Here is a 21455-nt window from a genome sequence, read left to right as displayed (position 1 = left end):
CAACCGCCTCCAGCGTACAGCACGCCACGCACTGAAAGACTGTAATGCGCATGCGCCGCCTCAAAAGGAGGGAGGAAGAAGTAAGCGGAGAGGAGAAAAGGGGCGGAGTGATAGTACGCGCAGGTTGCGTCTGACGCCATGCTTTACGAAGAGACGCGGCTGCCTATATTTGGGCAACAGGTGGCGCATGGCCAGTTGATAGATGCAAGGGCGAGTGGACTGCAAGAGCATGGGACTAAAATAGAGGAAGGGAGGCCAATGGTAAGGGAAAAACGGGGAGAGCGGGAAATAAACGCATGCGCAATTGGCTTGCCTGCCGGTAAAAAATAGGCTATTGACCTTTGTAGAAGACGCATGATCACGGGGAATAATAGGCTATTACACGTCTATGATGGATAGCAAGGGTAAGCGATTTGGGTAAATAACACTTCACAGACAAGACTTTGCGGGAGCGAGAGGGAAGAACTGGTGGTTCTTCTAATGTGCTGCAAGTGAAAAAGAGGATGAGACCTTCAAGATAGTTTAGGGCGCCCTCCTATGCATGTTTACACAGAAAAAAAGGCCTACAACTCCCAGCATGCTCTAGCCAGCCATGCTGGCTGGGGCATGCTGGGAGTTGTAGGCTTTTTTTCTGTCTAAACGTGCGTAGGATTGTGCCTTTAGGTTTATTGGCATTGTTTTCTGTAGAAATGTCTGTCAGGTCTGGGTGATCTTGTTGCTGTGTCCTATTTAGTTGGCTTTCAACAACTAAAACCCAGCATAAGTGAGTTTCAGAGCCTCAGAGTTTTTATGTTAAAGATAATCTTGTCTTCTGGTCTCATTTGCAGGATGAGAGGACCTGGCTCCATTCAGACATTCTTGCTTAATGTTTTTTGTTTTAAATTCTGCCTTTTCCCTTTGGAAACTGTCACAACCTTTTTTAAGTGCCCTAAAAACGCTTAGCAGCTTAAACACTGTAGCATTAAGAGAACAACATAGGAAGCAAAGCCAAGTCCTCCATCTAGCTCAGTTTTATCCATGCAGACTGGCAGTGATTGTACAGGCAGGAATCTTTCCTGCTGTCTCCTACCTGATTTCTTTAACTGTGCATATGTCAGGAATTGAACCGGGGATCTTCTGCATGCAAAGCATGCGCTCGACCACTGAGCTATGAGCCCTTTCTTACAGTAATAACTATACTGGAGATAGGATATTCTTAATTTTACTCTTCTTGATTTTCTCCCACCTAGAGTAAAATCAGTATTTAATTTGTTTATGGCATTCATATTCTACCCCTCCCTTGAGGATCTCAGGACAGCATACGTGGTATGTCTGTGTGTGTCTCCCCGCTACCCCTTTTAATCTTACTATCAGGTCTGGCCTTTTTGCCCTGAAACAGGTCATCCTGCGTATCTACATATTACCATCAATGGCAGATACTTATGGTGAGTTCTTGATGTTAAGGCTGAATGACATATTAGATGAACATTCATGTATTTATATCCCATGTTTCTTCAAGAGAACTTAAGGTGGAATGCAGAGAGCTCCCAAGTGATCCGTTCGTTATTCAGGCACTGAGCAAACCTTGATCTGCTTGGCTTCATCATGATTGCCGTGATGAAGCATAGTGCTTTGCCATTTCATTGCTCTTGTAAAGAGGAGTCGAATGTTGTCGGCCCTTTTAAAACATGCCTGTGGGCAAAATGGAGGTTATCATCCTGCTTCCAGTAAAATGGGTAGGCAGTTTTGGACTCGCCGGGTGCAAAAATGGGAGGGAAGAGAGAGTAGGAGGAGCTTTGACCAGGCAGAGGAAGGACTGGTGAATTATGAAAACCCTAGCAAATTAGCATTGGGCTGTTATCTTGTACTTTCTTTCCCAACAACAGAACCTTCAAGGCAGCTTGGAGTGTTTTTGTTGTATTTATATATTCCTTTTTTTCTTGTTAGCTGCCTTGAACTTTTAAAGAATGGTGGGGTATTAAATGTTCTAAATAAATGCAAGAATGTGAATCTCTATTTGTTATATTAGTGTGATCTCTGGTGTCTCCCACTGTCAGGCACAGTCTTTCTGTATGACTTCTTAATGTGAAGTCTCGCCGGCTATGACTGTTTCTTCTCCAGTTTTCCGGCATTTCCTTGTATCAGGAAGTAACTTTACTATTCAGTCTTTTCTCATTTACCTCTGGCGTGAACTTTGCCTCGTTCCTCTTGTTACTATTTCAGTTTGTGAGCTTTGCCCTCACAGAAACTGCTGTCGTCATCACTCCTGTTTGTTGCTTGTTTTGGTTTGTTCTTCTCAGTGGCCTCTGTGTTGCTACTTTGGTAGCTGGCCTAGTCTGCAGAGCATCTTGCTTCAAGCTCAAATGCAATTAACAGTTATTGTCAGGACAAGCCAATCAGGTGGAATTCCAGTATAAACAGAAATAATTGGTTCATCTGCTAAACCAGCCAGATAAAGCTTCTGAATTAAGAAATTTGGGAGCACTCTGGCATCCTGGAGTTTATACTATGTGCTTGTCGTCTTTGTCTTCTCTTCTTGAGCGATTTAAATTGTGCATTCTGAGAGCTGACTTCTTTAGCTTCATGTCACTTATGGATATTTATGACTTAGTGTCATGGTTTCATGCACTTAGCTCTTCTCTTTGCTTTGTGATATTTTTATTTTGTTTTGTTCTGTTCCTCCTTGTCTGGGACACTTGTACAGAAAGTTCCTCTGTGCAACATTAGGTGCATAATTGCTGCTGTTGCTGAAGGTTGCATGCATGTGTCTCTGCTGTAAGAATTGCCAGCAGCTTCACTAGATTGTTGAGAATAAAAAAGAAATATATATTTGCCAAACATGGTTGTACTAGCCATGAAATTAAAAGACGCTTGCTCCTTGGGAGGAAAGCTATGGCCAACCTAGACAGCATAGTAAGAAGCAGAGACATCACCTTGCCGACAAAGGTCCGTCTAATCAAAGCTATGGTTTTCCTAGTAGTAATGTATGGCTGTGAGAGCTGGACTATAAGGAAGGCTGAGCGCCGAAGAATTGATGCTTTCGAACTGTGGTGCTGGAGAAGACTCTTACGAGTCCCCTGGACTGCAAGGAGGTCAAATCAGTCCATCCTAAAGGAAATAAACCCTGAGTGCTCATTGGAAGGACAGATACTGAAGCTGAAGCTCCAATATTTTGGCCACCTAATGCGAAGAGAAAACTCCCTGGAAAAGACCCTGATGCTGGGAAAGACTGAAGGCAAAAGGAGGAGGGGACGGCAGAGGATGAGATGGCTAGATAGCATCACGGATGCAATGAATATGAACTTGAGCACGCTCCGGGAGAGAGCGGAGGACAGGAAGGCCTGGCGTGCTATGGTCCATGGGGTCACGAAGAGTCGGACACGACTGAACGACTGAACAACAACAAATGGTTGTACTAAGGACTGGTTCCAAGGTAATATCTCCCAAGAAGAATATCCATATGAAAAAAATCACACATCATCATCATCAGCATTATTATTATTATTATTTCTATACTGCCCAATAGCCAAAGCTCTCTGGGCAGTTTACAAAAGATTAAAACCTTAAAAATACGGTAGAAAACATAATATAAAAAACATTTACATACAAATCAGTTTAAAACACTCAACACAAAAATGCTGTCAGAATGCGGAATTGTGGGGATTTTGCAGGAAATATCTGAGAGGCAGGACACGCATTAACCTAATTCACTCACAGAGCTTTCCTATAACGTACATACAGATTTGTCATTGCACCCTCATATTTTTCACAAGGATTCCTCCACATGTATCCTTTAATGGAGGGGAAAATTTTTTACCATAATTGGCCTCTAGTGTCAACTGCAACAACTTCCAATATCTTGCTAGCAGTTCTTTATTAGATGATGTTGCTATCCATTCTGTTTTTTTAAAGTATCTGCTCTGGAGATTGTTTTATTTCCTCAATGAATGATGTCTTTGATTTTGATTATTTGCCTTCATATAAGACTATTTCATTATTTTGTGTGTGCTATTATGAACTGGAACGTAGGGAAAACCACTAAACCATTCAGGTATGACCTAAACCATATCCCTTATGAATATACAGTGGAGGTGAGGAATAGATTTAAGGGATTCGACCTGATAGACAGAGTGCCTGAGGATCTATGGACGGAGGTCGGTAACATTGTTCAGGAGGCAGCAACGAAATCCATCCCAAAGAAAAAGAAATGCAAGAAAGCGAAGTGGCTGTCTGACAAGGCTTTACAAGTAGCTGAGGAAAGAAGAGAAGCGAAAAGCAAGGGAGAAAGGGGAAGATATATCCAACTGAATACAGATTTCCAGAGAATAGCAAGGAGAGACGAGAAGGCCTTCTTAAATGAACAACTATTAAATGAATAGTGCGGTCACTGAACTTGAGCCGGACATCCTAGAGAGTGAAGTCAAGTAGGCCTTAGGAAGCATTACTAACAACAAAGCTAGTGGAGATGACAGTATTCCAGCTGAGCTATTTAAGATCCTAAAAGATGATGCTGTTAAAGTGCTGCACTCAATATGCCAACAAATTTGGAACACTCAACAATGGCCACCAGACTGGAAAAGGCCAGTTTACATTCCAATTCCAAAGAAGGGCAATGCCAAAGAGTGTTCAGACTACCATACAATTGCGCTCATTTCACATGCCAGCAAGGTTATGCTCAAAATCCTACAAGCTAGGCTTCAGCAGCATGTGAACCGAGAACTACCGGAAGTACAAGCTGGGTTTCGAAGAGGCAGAGGAACTAGAGATCAAATCGCCAACATTCGCTGGATCATGGAGAAAGCAAGAGAATTCGAGAAAAACGTCTATTTCTGCTTCATTGACTACGCTAAAGCCTTTGATTGTGTGGATCACAACAAACTGTGGCAAATTCTTCAAGAGATGGGAGTACCAGACCACCTTACCTGTCTCCTGAGAAACCTGTACGAGGGTCAAGAAGCAACAGTAAGAACCGGAGATGGAACAACCGAGTGGTTCAAAATTGGGAAAGGAGTACGACAAGGCTGCATATTGTCGCCCTGCTTATTTAATTTATATGCAGAGTACATCATGAGAAATGCCGGGTTGGATGAATCACAGGTCGGAATTTAGATTGCCGGGAGAATTATCAACAGCCTCAGATACGCAGATGATACCACCCTAATGGCGGAAAGTGAAGAGGATCTAAAGATCCTCTTGTTGAGGGTGAAAGTGGAGAGTGCAAAAGCTGGTTTGAAACTCAACATTAAAAAAACTAAGATCATGACATCTGGTCCCATCACTTCCTGGCATATAGAAGGGGAAGAAATGGAAGCAGTGACAGATTTTACTTTCTTGGGTTCCAAGATCACCGCAGACGGTGACTGTAGCCATGAAATTAAAAGATGCTTGCTCCTTGGGAGGAAAGCTATGGCAAACCTAGACAGCATAATAAGAAGCAGAGACATCACCTTGCCTACAAAGGTTCCTATAATCAAAGCTATGGTTTTCCCAGTAGCAACGTATGGCTGTGAGAGCTGGACTATAAGGAAGGCTGAGCACCGAAGAATTGATGCTTTCGAACTGTGGTGCTGGAGAAGACTCTTACAAGTTCCCTGGACTGCAAGGAGGTCAAATCAGTCCATCCTAAAGGAAATAAACCCTGAGTGCTCATTGGAAGGACAGATACTGAAGCTGAAGCTCCAATATTTTGGCCACCTAATGCGAAGAGAAAACTCCCTGGAAAAGACCCTGATGCTGGGAAAGACTGAAGGCAAAAGGAGAAGGGGACGGCAGAGGATGAGATGGCTAGATAGCATCACCGATGCAATGAATATGGACTTGAGCACACTCCGGGAGAGAGCGGAGGACAGGAAGGCCTGGCGTGCTATGGTCCATGGGGTCACGAAGAGTCGGACACGACCGAACGACTGAACAACAAATGCTCAACTTGTACATTTGTAAATAAACTCAAACAAGGGTGTTCCTAGGCGCATAAAAGATTCAGAGTACAGGCCCATAAGACACAAAATGTCATAAAATTTGCATATGTTAATTTATAGAGGCAAATCTGGAAATAAAATTACTATGATTTATTCAAATTCACAGAAGGCTGCCAAATCACTCCAAATAAAATAAACGTTTCAGTTAATTTGCACCGCACCCCAGATCATGGTTAACCTTTCTCCAGCTGTAATGCTGAAAATTAAACGCATACATGGCAATTAGGCTTAGCTGAACTCGCATTAGCACCAATGGACAGTCAGGGCTCTGGGAAATAAATATTGGGGCTTTGACTCTATGCGTTCGGCATTAGCAACACCCTTCAACCCAAATATTACAAAAATGCCATAAGCATTCAGTGATCTCTCCTTCCAAAAGAAACTCAATCCAGGTAAACTGCTCCTGGCATGTCTTACTGCTTGAAAAATTGGGAAGTATGTCATAAAGAGGTATAGTGGATCTGGCCTATTATGCAGCATATCCCTTCCTGATCCTAGCTCTCCTTTCCTGTTCTTTGCTCACCTGTATTTCTCATTAGTCCTCTTTGGCTCCATTCAGAGTCAGTTTGGTGCCAACCCCATAGCATGAGAAAGTGATGCGATAATGGGTCACTAAATGTGCAATCCTATGCATGTTTAGACAGAAAAAGGTCCTACAATGCCCAGCATTACCCAACCAGCGCGGGGAATGCTGGGCGTTGTAGGACTTTGTCTGTCTAAACATACGTAGGATTGCTCTCTAAATGAACTTTTTAGCATATGTCTTCAAGATTCTACTGTATCTTAGAGCAAGACTTTCATTTGGGCTTGTCAAACAAAATAACCAGCAATAGTTTGTGCTTTTATTCACAGAGATTCTGTTCAATAAAGCAGCAGAACTCCTGAGTTTTTCACATCTTAGCAAACCCCAAATCACACCATCTCTGCTAATGATAAGTCTTCTCCATGGCAACTAGCAATTCATGCCCTGGAAAATTAAGAGAAGGAAAAAACTAAGCATGTTGCTGTTTTTAGTGGAATTTAGTAAGTGGAAACAAGGAGGATGTTAGGTACTGGCACTGTGGAGAAGTATTTGCAAGCTGTGGTTTGTGAGGGAGCCCATTGGAACTGCAGAGTGAAGATATAATCCTAGATAGGGTTAAAATAGGTTTTAAAAGCAGGAGGTCGAGTCCAGTAGGGAAGGTGAAGGCTCAGGAGAAACAGGATCTAGGCTACCTATGGAAGACTCTGCATTACAAGCACAAGCAGGTTCCTATGCTTGCTCAGACAGTCTGTTAGAATGACTGGGTTCACACAACACGCTAACCCACACTCAGTTGTTGAATGTGGGTTGTTGTTGAACCATGGGTTCTTTGTTGAACTGTGGCTTAGCATGTTGTCTGAACCCATGTGGCTTATTTTTCTCGAAAAAGCCACCTTGAGAACCCATGGCTTGTTACTGGGTTGTTCGGGGTGGTTAACAAGCCACACTGTGGGAAAATGTCCTGGGTTCAGACAACACACTACCCCACTGTTCAACAAATCCATGATTCAACAACAACCCGCACTCAAATGAGTGTGGGTTAGTGTGTTGTATGTACAGCTCCAATGACTCCTGGAAATATGTATAATTGAAATATTGTGAGTTGTATTCAAAGGTTACAAACAGGAAACCATGGATTTTCCACCACCTCTTCCCCACTGCAGCCCCCTATGCCCCCACAAAAGTCTATCCTGGGGTTTGGGGACCTTCAGGAAAGACCTGGGATGTGGCATGGAGGCTGCACTATGATGGCACCCAAGGGACACTTTCTTGAGAACGTAGGACTTGGCGGTGGGGAAAGTGGGTGGGAAAGCATGAGTGGCTTATCTGCTTGTGCAATGTTTGGGTGTGACGCTATTATACCTTCCCCAACCTGGTGCCTTCTAGATGGATTGGATTACAATTCCCAGCATCTCCAGCCAGCTAGGAGTTGTAGTCCAATACATCTGGAGGGCACTTGGTTGGGGAAGGCTGCCCTTTTATTTCTAGAGACAACTCATTTCCTATGATGACAACTAGGGACACTGTATATAGAACACAATAAAAGTCATAGACCCTTCCCTCAGGCTTACAGTCAAGATTTAGGCACTGGAACGAAGTGGACTGGAAGGAAAAGGTAAAGGGGAGAGATCAGTTTAAGAGTGAAGAGGTGATTTTTAACAGGCATTCTAACTCAGAAAAGGAAGAATGGAGCCAGATGAGAGTGGCAAGAGGTAAACAGGCTATACGGGGAAATGTCACTGTCAACTGGTGGGTTCAGAAATGTAGGTAGGAGCTCACTGCATGCAGAAGGACCCGGATTCACTTGTTAAAGGGGGGCACAGAGCAAGTTTGGCAAAGATCTTTGCTTGAGGTCTTGGAGAGCCCCCTGCCAGCCAGAGGAAAGAACAGTAATCAACTTTTTTTTGGTTGTGTTTTTTTTTTTTTAATGATTGTAAACCACCCTGCAGGCATTTGTCAGTTGGATGGTAAAGACATTTGGTAACTAAATAGGTAAATAAACAATACCAGCCTAGATGGAGCAATGGCATCTGTGGTGAATATTTATAGCTTTCGTCCTGTGAGTAGTTATGTTGTTAGTATATAAGAGTGTAGGATCTGCTTTTAGTGGAAGGGCTCTGTTGGGGTAAGCCATAACAAAGGGCAACCTCCCCTACTACTGAATTCCCCAAGGACCAGAAATGGCCCAAGACATTTTGCTGCCTGAGAGAGAACAGCAAATATTGCTCCTTCCCCTGCCCACCCCCCAGTCAAGAGGCATAGCACCAAGGCCAGTCAACCTATTTTGCACCCAAGGCAGAAAATCCCACAAGTGCATGTCCGCCCTCCCCAGCAGTATAAATACATGCAACAATCCTATGGCCTCTTCAGCCCAATCCCGCCCCCAGTAGCACGCCTCCTCTGGTTGGGCTCAGAGGCCCATCTAGAGGAAAATGAAACAAGAGGAGGATGGAGAGATGAAAATCTCCTCCTGCCCTGCCAGTAGTAGCCCAGCAGGGCATTGGATACCAAGATCGGAGGCTTCCATCTTAATGGTAGTGCAACCCATAGGATTGCGCCCTACCTTGTTTATTTCAGTGTAAGCTTTCATGAACTAGATCCCACTTCATCAGATGCATGGTATTATTTTGTTGCCTAATTTTAAGGGAACTGTGTGTGTCTGTTCATTCCTTTATACCATTTATTTTCTAATGACAGAACCAACAACAATATATATATTAAAGAGACTGGATAAAGCCTTGCTTGCTGTCAAGCCTTGCAGTAAATTCGGAGAGTGGGGTGGCATTTTTGGCAGCATGTGCCTCGTCAGGTCCAAGTCACAGCTCTTTCACAGTGGTTTGGTGTGTGAGCTGGACTTCAGGCAGCACTGGGGGCAGGGCGTATAGGAGTGCTCATAGTGGGCCATCCAGGGGCCCTCTGGCTCCTGGCTAGGGAATGGCATATCATAAATGCCTGCTGTTGGGGCCGATGTGGTTACCCCATACAGCAGATTGTCCATCTTTGCACTAGACGCGATGCAGAAAAATGTAGAATTCAAATCTGAAAACCAACTTCAAGCATGAAAGAGGGCAGTTTTAGAATGGATGCGGAAATTGCTTAACTTACCTGTGTTTCTTAAATATCATGAAATCATTTTAGCCTATACATGGGTTTGGACAACCATTGCCATTTAAATCAACAGGCGTGAACTGGTTTAAATCCCAGAACTTTCACTGAATTGTGTCTGCAAAGGCCTAGTTTCTTTTTAGCTGTAAATTATCTACATTTTGAGATCAAAACTACTGCAGTGACAATGTCTATAAAACAGCACTTTTAGATGTGGCCTATTTCTGAGCAACACTGAACATCTCGAATCCCCAGCACCTCTGAAAATTAGGCCACTTATTTAGGTACCTGTCTTTACCTAGCTTGACACTTTTGGTCTTGGAATTTTTTTTCCCTTTCCATCTCTCATCAGGTTCAAAAGCTGCCATCAGATTCAAAGCTTTTACAGCACACACTGACGCTTTCGTGCTGTTTCTGAGTGCCTGACTGCAGATGGGAGGGGGTTTATCTTTTTCTAGTGTGGTACAGATCTGATGAAAGAAGATGGCCACCCTCTGGCTAATACAACCTTTGCTGTATCTTGCTGTCTATTGATTTTGTATAATCTTGTAGATTATACAAGATGACAAAAAATATTATTGTATAACTCTGCTACGGGAACTTGTTTCTATCTTCCTGCAAATAGTTCAGTTAAAGTACATTGCACTTTACAAGTCTTTATTTTAAAAACAAAAAGAACATTGTTAGAGTTTTAGCTATCTAAAACCCTACACAGGGAAAGGGGAGACAAAATCAGACTGCTGCCATAGAATAAATGCCAAGTTGAATGGTTATTTGCACTTTTTGAAGGTTCAAAAGATTTCACATTCATTATTTCGGTAATTGTTACCATAATCCAATAAGGTAGGTCAGTGTCGTTATTCCCATAAGAACATAAGAAGAGCCATGTTGGATGAGACCAAGGGTCCATTTCATCCAGCATTCTGTTCACACAGTGGCCAACCAGTTGCCCACAGGAAACCCACAAGCAGAACATGAATGCAACAGCATCCTCCCACCCATGTACCCCAGTAACTGGTGTACATAGGCACATTGCCTCTGATACTGGAGGCAGCATATAGCCATCAGGGCAAGTAGCCATTGATAGCCTTTTCCTCCAGGAATTTGTCTAACCCCCTTTTAAAGCCATCCAAATTGGTTGCCATCACTACATCTTGTGGTAGCCAATTGCATCGTTTAACTATGTGCTGTGTGAAGAAGTACTTCCTTTTATCTGTCCTGAATCTCCCACCAATCAGCTTTATGGGATGACCCCGGATTCTAGTATTTTGAGAGAGGAAGAAAAATGTCTCCCTATCTATTTTCTCCACACGATGCATAATTTTGTACACAATTTTGAACACCTGTATTATCCCCATATTACAGATGAGTTATCTTTATAACCATATGTTTGTGGTGTGATAGGCACTGTTGGTGAAATTAGGAAATAACATTCTTAGAACTATGAGGATTGGGATCTCGAGGACCAACACCAGGCCCAGGGGAGGTAGGACTTGTCCAGACCTAGAAACAGAGCATGATGGAAGTGTTCCACCAACCTCACCAGCATTCCAAATATAGCTTTAGCAGCTGCTGCTCTCTGCCTCTACCCTGTGCTCTGGGTAGCTCCGTCTTTATGGCTAGGCACCACTGGCTATCTCTTTTCAGTGCCTGAACCTATTTGCTTGACTTGGATGCTGCTGGGGCCAATGTGCCTCTACCCCTGGACTCTGGGCAAGTATACCTCACTTATCTTCCTATTGTTTCTGGCACCAGCAGCCAAGTTCAGGAGAAGCCTCAATAGGATACACACACACATACAAACACTTAGAAATAAATACTATAAAGAGAAATATGTACGATACATATCACCATAGTGTGGAAGGCTACGACCAGGTTACCTATGTGCTGTGGCACCGCTAGGGTCAGGTCACAGGGCACAGGTCTAGGGTCCTGCAGCCCAGAGAGCCCCTAAATGCACTTGCCATGCACATCTTCTTCCTCCCTGCCCCTATTCAGAAGAGGGTTGGCATGTTGTGGAGGAAGCTGCAGTTGAGCCTGGCATGTTCATTTCTCCAGAGGGTCTTCAGGCAGCCTGACATGGCCCAGAGGTACTCTGGAGAAATCAAGATGCCAGGCACAACTGCAGTTTTGCTCTGCAGTGTACCCGAACTCTTCTGAAAGTTGAAAGAAAGGAAATGTTTAAAAAGAAAGAAAAATATGATGCTGCCTGGTAAGTTGGGGAGTGAGTTAGGTGGGAAAAGGGTGAAGAGTGTGGGAGGGAATGTGCTGGGGGACAGAGCCGGGAGAGGTTGAGGGAAAGAGCCCTGGGGGGAGTGGCCAGGAATATGTGGGGTGACCACCAGAGGGCATTTTGCCCAGGGCCCCCTCAACCCTGGCAGCACCACTGCCTCTGTGTCCTTTCAGTCTGCTGTCTGGCTGCTAACTGTTGATGGGCTACTTCAAGGGTCTGCTTTCCCTTCTTATGGGCCTTTGTGTTTAAACCGCTTGGGCTGGACTTCCAAATAGGGAAGTACGAAAGTCACTTACCTTTCCGCGGATTCTGTTCATTGGGGGGGGGAGGCGTTCCGTCCCTCCCCCCGGAATCCTCGACGGGGGGGAGGCGATCCGGTACTCCCCCCCGGAATCCTCGACGGCTGGCTGTGTTCCGTGGCGGCTCCGCGGAGCAGCCGGCCAGGCCCAGGCCAGGGCCGTCCGCAGCCGGATTTCTGGCCTCGGAGGGCTCTGGGTAAAAAAAAACAAAAACAAAACGCGTACGCAAATGGCGGCGGCTACGGCCGCCGCCATTTGCGTTCCTTATTTTTCTTAGTCTACGTCAATATTTACGTAGACTAAGACGAAGAAAAGAAAGGGGAACGCAAATGGCGTAGTGGGCACTATTTGCGTTCCCCTTTCTTTTCTTCGTCTTAGTCTACGTAAATATTGACGTAGACTAAGACGAAAAATAAGGAACGCAAATGGCGGCGGCTGTAGCCACCGCCATTTGCGTACGCGTTTTTTTTTTTACCCAGACATGATAGGCTACGTAAGTCTTTACATAGCCTATCACGTCGATTGGGGGGGGGAACAGACTGTAAATGGCGGCGGTGGCAGCCGGTCGGAAGACCAGCCGCCGCCACCACTGCCAAAGCCACCACTGGAGCCGCCGCCGTCCGGAACATCCGCCCCAGGTAAGTCTCGTCCCAGGGGGGATCCGCAGGGGGCGGGGGGGTGGCAGGCCGTTCCGCCACGGAGTTTGGGGGGCCGAATGCACTGGCATTCGGCCTCATCGAGATCTGTCGCGGAATTCTCTGACATCCCTACTTCCAAAATAGAGGATGTCTTCAAATAGGGGCCTGTCCTCTGTAAAGTATGGCACATGGCCACACTAAGCTTCAGTAGGAATGCTCAGGTACCCTTGGAGTGCAGCCTATGGTGGTATGGCATCTGCCCAGATAAAACCTATACTGCCATAGCATACCTTCCTGTTCTAGCTTACAGGTACCTCTGAAGGCCAAAGCAGATACGTACATTTGCTAAACAAATGGCAGTTGGTTTGGTTGGGGTCTACTTTGATCACTAAATAGAAAATGGGGTGGGGTTCATTTATGATTTCATCCATATCCTGCCTTTTTACATCTTACAAGTAACTCAAGGCAGCTTTCATGATCCTCCTCTCCATTTTTATCCTCACAACAACCCTAAGAGGTAGGTTAGGCTGAGTGTTAGTGACTGGCCCAAAGTCGCCCAGTGAGCTTCATGGCCAAGTCAGGACTTGAACCCAGATCTCCTGAGTCCCAGTCTAACCCACCTTTCCCCAACCTGGTGCCTTCCAGATGTGTTAGACTACAGCTCCCAGCATCCACCAGCCAGTAATTCTGGGAGTTGTAGTCCAACACATGTGGAGGGCACCAGGTTGGCGCAGGCTGCTCTAACAACTACACCACACTGATTCTTAGTGAAACCTTCCTTGTCTCCCACCTTATTTCCCCACACACCATTGCTTGAAGTCTCTTTTCCCCAAACCATTCATTTCTGGGATCAGAGCTTGGCTGGATGGGGAGGAAATCAAAGTAGCAAAGCAGAAGGAGGCAAGGTGAGGAAAGGGCAGGTTTTGCTCCATCTTGTGTGCGCTCCATTTAGGTCGCTACTGGCTGGAGCATGCTGGGAGTTGTAGGACTTTTTTCTGTCTAAACATGCATAGGATTGCACCCGTAGTAATGGAAGTAGACCCCTCCCCAGACCCACCTATAGCCAAACAGCTGAGTGCATTTGGTGCTGAGGATGCACTTCTTGGGTTTTGTAATATAAAATGGTTAAAGAATCAACTATTGGGCTGGATTGACCAATGGTAATTAGTAACCTATTTGCATGTGGATAACAAAATTAGGATTAACTATTTATTTGCCTATCTTAGTGCCCATTTTCAAGAAAGCTATCCAAATTAAAGCAAATTGTACTTTGAGTTAATTTTGGTCCGTAGATTTTTTTAAAAGCTCATTTTCCACGCTGATCAGTCCCTTAAAATAGAAGCTTTGTCTCCATTTTGTGCAAATTTGATGTTGTTGTCCAGAAACATGTTTGATACCAGCTTTCTGCCTAAAAACAGTAGATTTCTTTTCTACAGCTGACGTTCCTGCCATTTCATGCTCCCTTGTGATCCAGTCCTGAATGTTGTGTCCCACAGAGTTTTCATTAACACAATTTGCTGTGGTTCTGAAAGAGGTGCTGGAGATGTGGGCTATGAGACCCTTTGTATCACCTTCAAAGGTCCAGCGATTCTCTCTACTTTCTACTAGACTTCCATCACATCAGCAAGCACATAAGGAACTAATTAGTCTGTGGAGGGAAAAGAAAAGAAATAATTGATCTGAACATTTTGTACAGTTCATGAAGGCAGAATGACAGTGTTGCTTGCTTTAGCTATCTCGTGCGTCTGCACCTAAAATGGAGTATATTTAAAGGGTAGGAGTTTAGATTTTACACACACACACACACACACGTATGTATAACTTCTGTTATGTGGGTAGCAATTTATGAGGAAAACTGTTGAACTTATTTTCAGAAGAAAATGATCTAATGTGTTCATAATAGCACTCTGACTGGGTTACGTGTTCAACAGGGTTGACATTGGCATGGGTTTAGAGAACCACCAGCAGATAGGGATTGGCAGAAGGGCAGGTGACTTTCCCACCCCTCCTCCCCTGGCAGCCCCTTGCAAAGGGTCTTCTGTGGGCTGGGGAATCCTCCAGGATGGAGCAGGCTGTGGGAGGAAGGGGGATCACCAGTGATCTTGCAGAGGCATCTTCCATGAATGGGACAGGAGGTGCCTCTGCCCAGTTTTTGGCAATCCCCCCCCTCTTTCCTTCTCGCCCCCCACCCACAGCCCCACCCCATTCAGGAGGGTTCCCTGACTCTCAGAGAAGCTTGGTGGGAGCTCCTGGGGGCGGGGGAAAGGGAGGCAGGCAAGTCACCTTCCAACAGCACTTCTCAGGATCCAAGCCATTGGCTAAAGGGTATTAAGATTCAACTGTCTTTGGCCATCCTTGAATCTCCTATAGAAGAGGTGGGTAACCTCAGGCCTGGGGGCCGAATCTAGCCCTACTGGGGTCCCAATCTGGCTCTCTGGGGTTCCCCATATGGCCTCACCTGCTTCTACTGGCCCCACCCTTTCCCCAACCACTGGTTCGGTGGTTTCCTGGTTTGGGGGTTGCTTTTCCCCATTCCAGAAGGTTGAGGCACCTCTCCTAAGGGTTAGCTACTGGAATTAGAGCTTCATAAGAACATAAGCAGTGCTGGATCAGACCAAGGTTCTACCTACGTGTCGTACGGCAGCTTCGTCTTCCGGTTGCCCCCGCCTCCAGGGCTAGACAGCCGAAAACGGCTGTCTAGCAAAAAATAGCAGGGCAGAAGAGGTGCGGAGGGAACAATCCCCCCTATGCCTCTCCTACCTTGCTTTGGATTGTGCCCTTAAGAACATGCCCATAATGGGTTGGATCCAAATCTAGCCATGTGCAACTGGGCTGGCAGAAGTGGACTTCCTTTCCCATCCAGCCCCTTGAAAGTGCTACACAGAGAGTAGGGGGACCCTGCTGAATGGGGTAAACTGATGGGAGGAGGGAGGAGAGTGAACCCCCAAAATTGGGCAGAGGCATCTACCATGAGTGGGAACCCTTTCTATCCGTGGAAGACAGATCATGGATCCAACCCATTGTCATTGTAATCCACATGGAGCCTTAGGAATTGGGAACTGTTGATTCCCCCCCCCCCCCCATGTTTGGCTATCTAAGACGTGCACATAGTGCTTTAGCTTAGGAATAGCAAATTTTGATATTTATATATGGTAAAATCAACACATTCTTGAGCTCTAGTGTAGCAAGAACTGTTTCTCGCCATTTTCCCCTTGCTTTTTAAACTATCCATAGTGCTCTGCCATGTACAAAAATGCTATTGTGAAGGCTAAAAGGCCTGAGATCTGTGCCAGCAAGATAAGAAAGGAACGTGTAGCTTTCGCAAGGGAGTGTCCGCTTCTTTAAAGTGATGCAGTATGCTCTTGATAGCACTTTATGGCTTGGACACACTGTTCTGTGGTGTTCTTTTAGGCATTGCTGGTTCCAAGTAAGTTCGGGGCGGGGGGGGGGGATTCTGAAGACATAGATGTAGGCTGAACTCTTTCTCTCCACACACAGTTTCCCATTATGATGAAATATAGGGGTGCATGCTTCTCCAGTTCTTCAGCTGAGCTGGGGAGAAAAGTACAAGGAAGTCCTTTTGCAATAAATAGGAGAATCCCCACTTTGCTTCCTGAGTGGCTGTTATGCAATATAGTTGATAACGGAGTGTGAAACAAAGGAGTAATTCCACAGGCACCCAGTATAAGATAGAGAGGACTTCACTGCAGTTGGGGTAGTCGTACCTGGACAAAACAAAGGGCCAAACTAGTTGAGATATTGCGTTAATGCAAATAGCATGCACATTTTTTTGTTATGTAAACAGTAGCCTGAGCGGCCTAGTACTATGGGGGTGAGGGAAGGGTGTGAGGAGGGGGGGGAGTATAACTCTTTTTCTCTTTGCCACAGTCCACAGGAAAATCACCTCTCAGAAGCTGGTATTCGCATTTTGAGGGAAGGTTGCATGGGCACCAATGGAAATGCAAGTAGCAGCTTTAGAAAGGAGACTTTTCTCCAAGATTATGGCAGAGGGAGAGAGAATTAAGTTTTCTTGGGCTCCAAGATCACCGCAGACGGTGACTGTAGCCATGAAAGTAAAAGACGCTTGCTCCTTGGGAGGAAAGCTATGGCAAACCTAGACAGCATAGTAAGAAGCAGAGACATCACCTTGCCGACAAAGGTCCGTATAATCAAAGCTATGGTTTTTCCAGTAGCAACGTATGGCTGTGAGAGCTGGACTATAAGGAAGACTGAGCGCCGAAGAATCAATGCTTTTGAACTGTGGTGCTGGAGAAGACTCTTACGAGTCCCTTGGACTGCAAGGAGGTCAAATCAGTCCATCCTAAAGGAAATCAACCCTGAGTGCTCATTGGAAGGACAGATACTGAAGCTGAAGCTCAAATAGTTTGGCCACCTAATGCGAAGAGAAAACTCTCTGAAAAAGACCCTGATGCTGGGAAAGGCTGAAGGCAAAAGGAGAAGGGGACGGCAGAGGATGAGATGGCTAGATAGCATCACTGATGCAATGAATATGGACTTGAGCACACTCTGGGAGAGAGTGGAGGACAGGAAGGCCTGGCGTGCTATCGTCCATGGGGTCACGAAGAGTCGGACACGACTGAACGACTGAACAACAACAACAACCTCACTTCTCCCCCCAACTTAGTTCCTGAGGCTGCTCAGGCTTCCCCAGTGCTGCTATTTACATGACAAAAAGCATGCATATTGGTTGCATTCTCGCAATTTACATCAAGTCTAGTTTGGTTGTAGAACTACAGACAATGAGAAGGTGACAGTAAACAAGATCGGCTCCCTTATGGTGCTGCTTTGAGAGGTAGAGCCAGAAGAGGTGCAGCAGGAGAAGGAGGAGGCTAAAGGTGGATTTCCACACATACACCTTCCAGTTTTGATCAAAACCTGAGAAATTTGAGGCTGCGGGAAGAGGATTTGAAACAGATGATCTGGGAATGCTGCTCTCGGGCTGTCTCAAAACTCACACATACCTCAACAGGGGAATGTTACTAAATTCCCGTTAGCCCACAATTGATGCTTCTCACAGTATAACAGAGAACATAACGATAACTTGAGCATTTGGCATGTGCCTACATTTGTACTACACTTGCAGTTTGTTCGCTACATTTTTATATGTGCTGGATGGATGAAATGAATATGAATATTCAATGCCTGGCCACAGCTTGTCGTGCAAAGCCAGGCGGCAGGGGTTGTACAAGGGTTAAACAACCCTTGCATAACCCAACAACACAACCCCCGCTGCCGAGTTTGCACGACACGACATACCTTGGACAGGCATTGAATATGCAAATCCTGTCCAGCTCACCCTGTAGCCCACCATGGTTTATTTAAGCAGGCCTGGCCCAAGGTATCATGCTGCCTCAAGTGAGGCGGCCAGCCTACCACTGTTCTTGCCACCTCCGGCCACCGCCACCCATGCTCCTGCGTGTGCTCCTCCCTCCCTGCCTGGCTGGCCAGCCCTCTCCCTCATTTGCTTGACCAGCCAGCTCAGCTGGTTGCTTGTTCTTGCTGGCCTGGCTACCGCTCCCGCCTTGTGCCCCAACTGTTGCAAGAGGTTGACCAGGGCCAGCCTCTCGGGATAGCTTTTAGGAGCCCCACAGGTGGCTGGGGCACAAAGCAGGAGTGACCGGGCAGGCAGGAGCAAGTGACAACCGGCTGCCAGAGCAAGTGAGGGAGCAGCTCCAGCTGCCCGCAGTAGGAAGAAGCGGCAGGCCCTCCTGGCAGGGGTGGGGCAGGCTGTACAATTGGTTGCTCTTTCCTGCTCTGCTGCCTGATGCAGGCGCAGAACCCCATGTAACGGTAGAGCCAGCCCTTTATTTAAGCCGTGGTGGGCTTTTTTGATCCTGCAAACTAGGTTGATGACTGGGAAGGAACGAAGGCTTGGTCAAGGGAGAGTTCCTCTACCTGCAATCCCAAACCAAGGTACAAGACTGCAATAAGCCTCAGCCTGAGCTGGCATTAGCACCTGACCACCTTGAGTGCCCTTTTCTTACTACAAAGGTGGGCTACAAATCAAATAAATAAACTAGCTAACTGACATTCTTTGACAGCTGGCAGGGCCCATTGCTGTGATGTCTACCCTGGGGCTCCCTTCTGGTGAGCGTTGCACTATTTACATTTCCTAGAATGCCCCATATAGTGTTCTTCTGGAGCACTGTGGGAAATTTAAATGCAATGGAGGTTGGTGGCTCCGATGTCAGTGGGGCAGTAAATCCGCTCCAGGTTTCAGTCAAAACTGGTCAGAACTCTAAAGGAGGTATCCAAGGTTTGTCCTTTAGAGTTCTGACTGAACCCCAGAGTGGATTCACCTCCCTACTGACATCGGAGCCACCAGCCCCCACTGTTTAAATGGTGACTCCAGCATGTCACGGTACTCATGGGATTGCTGCTCTCAAGCAAGCCCACCAAGCAGGGGTGTTGCTAGGCCTGGGCACTCTCCCAAGATCACAGAACTCTTCCACAGAGCCTTGAGTATCACTTGGTGCTAATAGAAGAGTCCCCCCACACTTCTTAATTGCTATGCAAGGGGGCAGTTTTTCAATGGGGATTGCATCTGGGGAGGGGTAGGATTAACTCTCCCCTTCGCACATGCTGCAACCCTCCTCCCCGCCCCCCCATCCTCCCTTATATTAAGCTTAGCAAAAAAATGTTTTCCATTGGTTTGGAATGATCTCGGTCAAGGTACAAATCAGTTGAAGAATTTATTTTGAGTTTATTTGAATGAGGAATTAATTGGCTGGCTTTGTCTCTTGTGAAGTTTAAATAAATCCCAGTAATTCTAAATTTGCATATATAGATGTAAATTAGCATATGCTGATTTTATGCAGATTTTTGTCCTGTGGGCCTGGGCCCCAAACCTTTTAAATGCCTAGTAACGCCCCCACCACCACAGGTCATAAGGGATGCCTGCTGAGAGAGGAGGAGGGCCACCAGAGGGCACAATACCAATGGGGCCCACAAATCTGGAAACTGTCTTGGCTTCAGTCCAGTGCTACCGTGAACGTGAACCATTTATATCGGGCCTTTGCTCAACAGAAACCACTTTGCTGCAGGATGAAGTATGCAACCAAAACGGCAGTGAAGTTTTCCTGTAAAGAACAAGCGTACTGCTGTGTGAACTAGGCTGACATTGCATCCCTCTAGCAGCTGCTAACAAGCTGTGTGGAGGAAAGGTTTTGATCATTTTTTTTTCATTTTGTACTTTCCTATTTAAAAGTCATAGACCTTTTGATTTGGGAGAGCACTTCAAAGCTGTCCATTGTTAAGTGAGCCAGCAAGCAGTGACATTTGCCGCAATGTTCAGGGTAGTTTCCTTGTTACATTGGAATACAGTTCTGCACACCACATTGGTGTCCACAGAAGTAACACTGTGTTTTGACACATGGGAGATCATGGGTGTACCATGGCAGAGAACTGAGGCATCATGGGATTCACACATTACATTGCTCCCACAAAGGACTCCCTGTCTGGAAAAATACAAACACCATCCACTGGTCATGCGAGGTGAGAACTTCAGCCTTCCTCTAGGTGTCTTGTTCTCTAGTTTGTTCATTTCTTGCCCTGTGGGCTATTGGTTAGTTATGTGTAGCTGTTGTGCAAAAGCCTGCTACTTAAATCAGAGGGAAGTATGTGGAGAACCCCAAATAGGGAAGGCGGGATTTCTATGGCAGAAAATATGAGTGGTTGCTATAGGGCAGCTTTCCCCAACCTAGTGACCTCCAGATGTTTTGAACTACAACTCCCAGCATTCCTGGCCATTGGCCATGCTGGCTGGGGAAGATGGGAGTTGAAGTCCAAAACACCTGGAGGTTGCCTTGTGGGGGAAAGCAACTGTAGGAATTTATAGATCATTGCAAAATCCCTGCTGTTAATCAGCAAATAGATGTTGTTCATCAGTTGAAATATATGCTTTGCAAGGTCTCTAGTTCAATTTAAGGCTTCTCCAGCTAAAAGCTTCCAAGTATCAGGGCTGGGAAAGGGAAGCTTGGGATCTTGGGAAGACACTGCCAACCAGAACAGACAGCACTGGCCTAGATGGACCAACTGTCTGAGTTGTTATAAGGTAGACTTCATGCATTTATGTAGGTGTGGACAAGCCTGAACATTTTATACATGTGCCATGTATTACCTTGCAATATTGCGTCAATATCTGATTTTTTTTTTTACAGTGATGCAACATTACAGAAACTACAGCAATTGCAGCATCATGCTGATTCTTCCTGGAATAACTACACTGGTGAAACACTGGCACAGCTTTGTATCCTTTAGAACACTAATGGATGAGTAGTATCATTCCAAGTAAAATGTTGGGGGAGAACTTGGTGGCTGGCTGGGCTGCTGCTTAGTGAAGCTGATGCTGCTTGCAGAAGCAACCCAACAATGTAAGTCGCTGCACTGCCTGTCGCAATAAATTCCCAGTCTCCTGGAAATTCCCTCTGACTCCTCAACACACCCCACCCTCGATTTTCAAAGGAAAAGCTCCACAGTGGACTTCCAGGTCCGCCTTAGTTGCATCTAGATGGTGTTACTGTGATGCACTCTGTGGCCTGGTTCACACGATCACAGCAGCTTGAACAAACTGTGGTGAGTGCTGGGTTACATTTGCATGCTGGGTGGTATTTGCCTAATTACCCACCTGGCTGCAGCTTGATGTGTTGTCTGAACCTGGGTGGCATGGCTTGTTTGAGG

General features: G+C 45.8%; 1 long non-coding RNA gene across 8 annotated transcripts; it reads left to right on the top strand.

The window, feature by feature from the left end:
* Positions 1 to 26: 26 nt before the first annotated feature.
* LOC146346726 (uncharacterized) lies at positions 27 to 21196 on the top strand. Of its 8 annotated transcripts, none has more exons than XR_014790031.1 (3): positions 27 to 261; positions 16946 to 20270; positions 20936 to 21196. It is a non-coding gene; the product is annotated as an uncharacterized LOC146346726 (long non-coding RNA). The 8 variants fall into 8 exon arrangements; XR_014790027.1 differs by lacking the exon at positions 16946 to 20270 and adding an exon at positions 1379 to 1424; XR_014790032.1 differs by lacking the exon at positions 16946 to 20270 and adding an exon at positions 1379 to 1424 and having other exon boundaries at positions 27 to 404.
* Positions 21197 to 21455: the final 259 nt, after the last annotated feature.

This window comes from Heloderma suspectum, chromosome 4, assembly GCF_057233095.1.
Source record: "Heloderma suspectum isolate Gila_16-S chromosome 4, 16-S_ref, whole genome shotgun sequence".
Taxonomy (NCBI): domain Eukaryota; kingdom Metazoa; phylum Chordata; class Lepidosauria; order Squamata; family Helodermatidae; genus Heloderma; species Heloderma suspectum.
The sequence above is the reverse complement of the archived record's forward strand: the minus strand, read 5'-3'. Positions and strand labels throughout refer to the sequence as shown.